We start from the raw sequence: 8,938 nt of genomic DNA on the forward strand, positions 1-8,938 counted from the left end.
GATGCACGCAGTGTATCACCACCCGCACATCAGGAATTGGTGGAAATTGATGCTCTAAGTGATAGCATGTTTGATATTCTTCTGCAATTGTTTCGGGGTAAGCAGTATGGAGAAGCTGATTATTTATCCTACTTACAAAAGATAAATTGGTAGAAGGAAAGACATGAACTCAGGACTTCAGAGTCAAAGATCAAAAAATGCATAAAAGACTTCAAAGTTTACATTTATTCTTTAAAAAAAAGGTTTTCTTTTTGTGGTAACAGAGGTGATATTACTGAAAAAATAAACTCAAGAGTAATATCCTAAGAATGATGAATTATAGTGCCAACTCAATTCTCAACCTCAAATGCTGTTAAATTGAGAATATTGATTGGGAACAAAACGGACTCTTACGCCTTGGGATGGGGAGATACAGGCAGATAATTAAGAAGACGGGTGGATTGAGCCCCCAATTTCCATAATGTTACTTTAGCTAAGAGCAGATTGTTTCCATCTGAAGAGATTGCTCCATCTTAATTCATGATCAGTAAAAAAAACTATTATCCCTTCCCACCACATGAAAAGATTAACTCAATAGTGCATGCTGATATGAATCCTGGGCATTTACTGGAGCCTTGCTTGAGGAGATGCTTTAAAAGATACTGATAAATGTTTCCAGTTAATGAATTCACCACCCATTATTGCTTCTAGACCTAAGACTAGACTTATGTTCCAGCAAGCTCTAAAAGATGACATATACATGGTGACCCAGGCAGAGGTACACTATACTCCAAAAGAATTTCCAGAAACATAGAGAATATAGATATAAGAATGGCTAATAATGGTGTGTAGAACATAAAGTTGGATCAGTCTTAGTTTACTGATATGGGCCCACTAAGTGCAGAATATAAATTTAATGTTTCAATCTAAGACACTTTTTGGTTGATTCAGTGAAGCTGATTCGTGGGTTGTATGATGGCATAAATAAATCATGCTCAATGACAAGTCCAGTCAAAGTATATTGTAGCAGAAGGTATCCACAAGATTAAGGAGTTGGGCATGCTATAATGGATTAATCAGGATGGGTCTACAGACGCACATGGAGTAGAACTCACACCTTTACTGCAAGAGGAGGGAGCCCAATTGCAAATGTAGTCCCAGCATCTCTGAAGATTGCTATTTTATGTAAGTCACATTTCACTGTGGAAATGGACTTATTGGAATAGTGACATCTAACTACACTTGGGCTGATTGGGTTGCAGGGAAGTAGGGGCCAAATGGCAGCACTTAAGTGACAGAGACAGGTGGATGTGGCTACTGTAATGGACAGCTGAGTCAAAGTGGGAATCAGAACAGCTTGACTGTCATGGACTCATGGTATTGTCTACTCAGGCAGGAAGTCCTTGGGAGTGAAAAACATAGGAAACCTAATGAATATTTACTTGATTTGTCTAAGCAGAAAAAAAAATCTGGGTCAAGTGAACAGCAGTGAAACTCAAATGATTAGAAGAGTCATAATTGTTCAATCATTCCCTGAGGTGAGATAGTTTACAGACCCATAACCCATTAAAAAGAGCAGGGGCTATGTTTCCCTGTGGAAGGACCCCCACTATAATGACAAAATTTTCTGTTATTTTTTTGTCAGCCTTCCTCAAATGGATCATCAGCATTTTACAAGAGTGAGTGTTCACTGTGGGAAAAGAAATAATTAGATTTTTTTAGGGATTATTGGACACTGGCTCTAACTGAGACCAATTCTAGAAGGCCTAAAACATCACTGTGACCCACCATTTGGTGTGGGGGGACATGGAGGTCAATATTGTAACGGAGTCTCTTACTTCAAGTTCATCTTCAGGTGGGCTGGTGGCTCTCCAAACCCACCCTGTAGCAAATGAACCAGTTCCAGAATCCATTTTGTGTAAGTCAGATTTACATAACTGGAATACTCAGCAGCTAGCAGAACATCCACATTGGGTCCCTGAGGTGGGGAATAAGGATAAAATGGTAGGAAAAACCAAATGCCAAGAAGACGCCATTTAAACTGTCTAGGAAAATGGTAAGCTAAAAACAATATTGTATCTTCCCCCACACTTTCACCACTTACTCATCTCTCTCCCCTTTCCTTCATTTCACCATATTTTCCACCTTCTATTAGACCTCTCCCACATCACTAGACAAAGCCAACTAAGTGTTCATATCACTGGCACTACTACTAGGATTCTGAGGAAACAGCAATCAACCACAGAAAACCCAAAACATCAAGAAAAACAAATGTAAACAAATGGAAATTGCCCAGATCCAATAGAGAATTCTGAAAAAGAGGCCCTGGAACTATAAGAAACAGGATTCCGAAGAATGATTTAGACATGTAGGGAATACTCAGGAAAACAATAGAAGAAATCTTAAATCAAAGGGAATCTAAGAATATAAACAATGAGATAACAGAATTAGGCAACACAGTAAATGACTTGAGGAATAGATTTTCCTTCTGAAAAGGAAAATCAAATCAGTGAGCTCAAAGACGATCACTCTGACTATAACTGACAAGAAAAACCACCACCAAAAAACAACAAAAGAATCAAGAGAAATAATCTATGTCTCATTAAAAACCCTGAAAAAGAAGTAACAAAAATACATACAAAGAAAATAGTTTTGACAAACTATAAAAGAAAATTTGACCAACAACACAGGAGTACATAATTATTCAAAAAGTTAAGAAAACCAAAATGAGATAGAAGCTAAAAGAAAACCACCATGAAATATCAGAGCCAAATTCTCCAATTTGAAAAAAAAGGATAGAATCCTGAGGGCAGTTACAGAAAAAAGATGGGAGGTGGGGTCAGGGGAATGTATGTCTTGAAGAAGGCGACTACATTTCTATCAATGGTTAAACTGGCTGGAGAAAAACAATGAACAATACTCGTAAAGAATCCAATGGGAGAAAATGCCCGGTATTATGTTCCTACTTGGTTTCTATTCATCTAGTTTCCATCCAGACCTTGGTGAACCAGGCTATGCGCTGTAGACTACTGGGACCTTGAACTGTGTTTTCAAGGCACACATCTGTCCTACTGCTCGAACTGTTCACACTCACCTGTAGCCGTTTTAAGGAACAGACAGACTTTCTTGGACTTAATATTTATATGACTTAGTGTGAGAAGAAGCAGATGACTGCTATCCCAAGGTTATGGAATTGGTGGTCTTTGGACTGTGGTTCAGCTCTCTTGCTCTCAGGGTGCTCTATTAATGATGCCCATTCAATGTGGCCCGGGATTACCATATATTTACTACTTAATGCCCTTCTTTTTTCTTATGAAATGTATTCATCTGATAGGGATGATTCTGCTTCTGTGAATTACTGCAAATTTTGTCTTATCACTGATCCCACTGCTTGTTTATAAATAGTGTCTTGTTATGTACATGTCATTAATTCATATTTTACAGTCTGAAGCCTATCTATACTTAAATAATTTTTCTTCAGCATTTTAAAATGCTATATAATTGGCTAAATAAAAGACATTACCTTATGCCCTAGGGGGATGATTTATAAAGTTCTCTATCATAAAATCATAATAATCTCTGAAGTTAACCAGAGACATATAAACTATAGATATATGAATGGATTTGGGGTTCGCACTTAATTGTAGCCCAATGCATCCTAGCCTGGCCCCGCTCAATGCTTGCCCTCATGAAGAGGTCACTGCTAATATGAGGGCTGTAACAGCATGTGATAAAAAAACCAGTTGGTGCCCGACTATCAGACAGAATAGTGGCTGAGGTTTTAAAAGCTCGTCTTCAAACAGGTAGCTATGTGAGTGAAGCATCAACTAAGCCCACATGAGGAAACACACCTGCCTTTATAATCCAAGGATTGTAAATAACATCCAAATCTCAGGAGAAAATAGTATCAGAGCTTGAATTCTGGACATGTGGTTTACAGAAGGCTATGGAAGACAGTGAAAGCCAAAAATCCAATTGCAGGGTCGCTTGGATGGATTAAGCCTCTGGGGAATCTTCTTGGACCAAAGTCCTGGGATATTAAGAGCCTTGTTAGAGACAGAACACTGCAAAGTTGATTAAGTCCATTGTACTTAGGTTACATTTTAATATCTTGCTATTTGATCTCCCTTTTGACTCATTTTAAAGTTGTTTCAGTTTTTAATATTTTGCTTTTTTTCCTATGAAGTTTTTCTCTGTGTTCTAATCATTGTTTTCCAGTTTGTCTTTTCAATGATTTTCTGTATGTAAAGTCCAGGCTATGTAGATTCACAGAGGTAGTAACCGGCTTGATAATTGTGTAGAGCATGGTAGGAGTGATTGGTGGCAAATTAGGAAGTAACAACGAGTTCATGAGAAAATGCGCTGAAATTCATTGTGGTGATAACTGCAGAAACGTTCTTAATAGGATAGAACAATTGAATTGTATGATAGGTGAAATATGAGGGAGTACCCCCCCCCCACCAACCCCAGACCAGAATTGCGCTGGGCAGAGTGGAGCTTTCATAGTACCCATGTTTCCTGCTAAGTATGCATCGAGCAACTTGCTCTGAGTTAGTGCACCCCGTGGCACTGGGAAGGTTTTCTCTGGTCACGGTGAATTTTTTCATAAAAGCAGTTTTGCTTGAAACCTTGCTTTTTGAGATGGCCAATTTAAGAAAACAGTGTGCAGTGGTGAAATTTTGTTTCCTACTCAAGGAAAAACACTGCAGAAACTGTTGTGATGTTGAAAACAGCTTACAAGGGCAGTGCTATGGGAAAAACTCAAGTGTTTTTCTCATTTCAAAAAAGGTAAAATATTGATTGATGACAAACCTCATTCTGGATGTTTGTCAACTTCCTGAATGAACGAAAACGTCAACTCATCATGCATTTGGAGTTTGCTCCACCAGGCAAGACTGTTAATCAAGCTTTCTATTTAGAGGATCCGAAAAGATTGCATAATAGTGTGTGATGAAAATGGTCTGATTTGTGGCAGACAGGGGACTGGTTCTGCCACCACGACAATGCCCCTGCTCACACAGCCATCTCAGTGTGCCAGTTTTTGGTAAAAACCAGCATGCCTCTTTTGCCCCACACACCTTATTCACCTGACCTCACTTTGTGTGACTTCTTTTTGTTTCTTTGAATGAAGAGGGAAATGAAAGAACAGAGATTTGAAGACAAAAGCAGAGATGAAGAAAAAAATTGGAGAGGTACTGTCAGCCTTCCAAACAGATGAGTTTGAAAAATGTTTCCAAGAATGGAATCACAGGTGTGACAAATGTATGAAGTGTAATGGAGAGTACTTTGACGGTGACATGGTTGTTTTGTAAAAAAATTTAAATACATAACTTTGAAAAAAAATCCATTTTTGGTAACTCCTTGTATCTTCCAATAAAACTATTTTAAAATAATAAATATGTAAATGGGGTTAGCCCAGATTCAGTTGTACACAGGTTAAGACTTGAGTCAGTGGTCTCCTGTATTGCTTGCTGTCCTTGGGAGTTATCAGTAGCTTGTCACCTGACTTACCAAGCTTGGACTTATTCGTCTCTTTAGCCACAGGCTTGATCTGCCAACCTTGAATTCATTTTCCTCTGTAGTCATAGACCTTTGTCTTTCAGCTCCTTTTGGGCCCATCAACTCCCAAAGCTATGACAGTCATGATAACCCTGCACCCTAACATCAGCATCATGGGCCTAGAACTTGCTCAACTTGGAATTTGCCTTCTTCTACATCTGTGTGAGCTATTTTCTTGATGAAACGCTCTCTATATAAGTATATCCGGAGAACAGGCTGTCCAGGGAGATTACCCACACTGCACTCTCCAGGAAACTATTCTTGTCACAGCAACACTTCTGACAATCCAGGTCCTGGATCTTTCAAAGTACCAAGCATGAGGTCATGGTTTTACCTTGTGCCTCAAATAACTCATTCTGAGGCTCTTTGGCACCATCAGGTTCTTCATCTGACTTGAAACTCTGTGGAAAAATGGAAAGGATACATAAATCCCTTGGAGAATATCAAAAGCAGTTGCAGAACACCAAACAAACATGTAGCACTGGAAAGCTCTTTTGTGTAACTGAAGTGGACATGCTATCTGTACACCAGCAGCACGTGGATCATAAATTCCTTATTGAAAATGAGAATGCCAGAAGTGGCAATAGGGAGCATGTCGTACTTTGTGAAATCATACTTGGTGTTCCTACCCCCTAAGTCATCAGCACTTTAAGTGGGCACATGCAGTCAACTGTCTTGGTTACCTTACACCAAGAGAAAAGACGAGGACACCCAGAAGCATCTGATTCTGCCAAAATCTTATGGTGTATGTAGTGACCAAGTGAATACCCACATATGGAATCGGTGGAGTCCTGGTGACATAGTGCTTGAGCACAAGGCTACTAACTGGAAGTCAGTTGGTTTGAACGCACCAGCCTTGGAGACCCTTTGAAGCTGTTCTACTAAGGACGATGGGGTTGCTAAGAACCCAAGTAGGTTAAATGGTAGTGGGTTTGGGTTTGGGTTGGACCAAGACTCAGCATTCTAAGCAGGAGCAATCTTGAGGACTGAAAGCTGAGAGCAGACAACAGGAAGAGTCTACGGAAGCGATGAAAGAAAGAAGCATCGTGCTACCGATGGATTCCAGCATGCGACAAAGGGACAAGGTAGCGCCTTCAGCTCACACCCTGTCCACTGTCTCTCTGGGGTAACTGAGGTCTACAGTGCTTAGGTGTCTTGTCTACCAGAGGTCTAGGGCCGACCCTCCAATGCTCTCACACCCTTGAATTTAAATGACAAGTCAGAGCAACACCAGTAAATTCAGTCCCACTTCCCTAATGCCTTCCACTCACTGAAAAACTAAAAATACCCTTTCCATACCCAGTTTTGAGTACCAAAAAGGCCTCAAAAATCAGAAGAGCCCCGATGAAGACAGAGTCTCATTAGCCCAGGAAATGATAATTCAACCCACACCATACTTCAGATCCAAATGTAAAGAGAACAGAAAGCAAATGTCCTGGGTTTATGGTGTAGCCCAACATAGCACATGCATCCATGAAAGAAAATTTAGGATTTAAACGTGTGCTTATTTGTTTCCCCCTGCCTTACAAATGTTTAAGATTAAAATCAATTCAGGACTCCAAGTTACCTTACTAAAGATAGGTTCTTGATATGGTCTCGTCTTTCAATCTGACAGCACATAAAGGAGGAACCAGTAACATTCTGGAATCCTTGAATACAGATCTAACAAGTATGTGATTTACTTAGGACATGTGATGCATCATCATGAATATGCTTCTTGACATGGAGTACAGTGAGGACCTGGCCCTTAGCAGGTGTCTGGGATTCACTCCAGGTACTTGAAGTGAGTAACTTAATGAACTGGGAGAAGGGAGCTGAAGCTAGCCCCCAAAGCGGCAGGGGAGTCGTAAGTATTTCCTGTCTTACAGTTTCGAAGCACTACAGTACTAGCGTCAGAAAGGAGTGAGAAACAAATGAAAACATTTCTGCTGTTGCAATGTCTGAAGGAGAGCACTCTTTGTCCAGGGTCACATGGAGACAACTAGACCCAGATCTTATTTAAAATGAGATCTTATTCCCCAATGGTAACCCTAGCACCTGTCTACTTAAAATTCCAGGGAATGAGACTCTCTCTACTTACATTCTCTCACAACCATGTGAACTAAGATTTTTACCTGATATTAGGCACTCAAGTTGGAGAAGGAAATTCTGACCCACCTCCACACTTTGCAGAGATGTTGCTCGGTGGAGCTGGCTGCTCAGGCTGCTCTGTCCTTGCTTATCTGCTGCATGCCTGACTTCAGTCTCCAGTGAGCACAACTCAGGCTGGGTCCGACGACCATACCACTTAGGACCACTCACATGCTTCGGTAGGACAGCTTGTGAGAGAGAGAGAAAGGAAGAGGGAAATTTGGTGAGGAGCCCTTTAAATGAGCTCTCTGAGATTTGAATGTGTCTACGTTATCATGGATGAACATTTTTACCCATCAGAAAGCATTAAAAAGAACACAAGAAGCTGCTTCTCTGTTAGGTGTGAATTGGGTCTGAAGGCTAGTAATAGTGGCTCAACTTTATGCACTGCTTGAAGTTTTCAGAGTCTATTTTTGCTTTTGTTTATGCAATAAAAGGCTGAGGGGAAAAAAAACACCCCCAAACCCTCTAAACCTGAAGCCCTAACTTTTTATGCAAACAGTAGGTTCTCCAGTAGTCTAACAATCTAGGGCTCTGGAAGCTGAAGATCATCTTCCAAACCTAAATGTCCTCGGAGTACATCTTAGCCACCAACAGAGGAAGAGAGAGTGGTGCGTGGGATCTGTGGATGTGGGGCCAGGATACAGGCAGGCAGGTACCTCTGAAATTCAGAGCATGTCTGGTGAGTCTGGGACAGAAAGAGGCTTTTAACAGCTCTCTGCTTCCTTTTGAAATCCTTTCTTCTCGATATCTACAAAGAGTAGCTGGGACCTCTCAGCCAGAGAAGAAATTGATGCTGAATTCTCATGAAAATTGAAAGTGGAAGCTAGGAAAAAGAAATGGGGACTGGGGTGGCATGGAAGTCTGATCGAACAGGCCATGGCTTCAGAGCAGAGCCAGTTGAAGAGAAGGCAAAGAGACTTTCATGAGGTAGGGACGGGGCAACAAAACCAGATGCATATTTCGGTGCACATGTGTCTTTTGTCTCCCTACACAGAAGTCTTGCTTCATAGGGTCATGCGCCACCTCACTTGTTTTCTGCGGACATTGACCTTGGGGTTATGCAGAGCAGGAAGCTGGTTAAATCTGACTGCTGGTAGAATAGTGATACCACAGCAGATAGGAGTAAGGTGTTACGTTCGAATTCTCATGTGTGAACGTATTAGGCATGGCACTATGCTGGTGTGGTGAGTTATGAATTGGACTGCAAACAGCAGTAAGAAACACTTGCACAACTACACAGGACAAAGATGGGGCTTTCGACTCCATT

At 40.8% G+C, this 8,938-nt stretch overlaps 1 pseudogene; it reads right to left on the minus strand.

The window, feature by feature from the left end:
- The window catches only part of LOC142436906 (ninein-like protein), an 88,836-nt pseudogene extending 80,980 nt beyond the window's left edge, over nucleotides 1-7,856 (minus strand).
- Nucleotides 7,857-8,938: the final 1,082 nt, after the last annotated feature.

Source organism: Tenrec ecaudatus, unplaced genomic scaffold (assembly GCF_050624435.1).
Source record: "Tenrec ecaudatus isolate mTenEca1 unplaced genomic scaffold, mTenEca1.hap1 Scaffold_785, whole genome shotgun sequence".
Classification (NCBI taxonomy): Eukaryota; Metazoa; Chordata; class Mammalia; order Afrosoricida; family Tenrecidae; genus Tenrec; species Tenrec ecaudatus.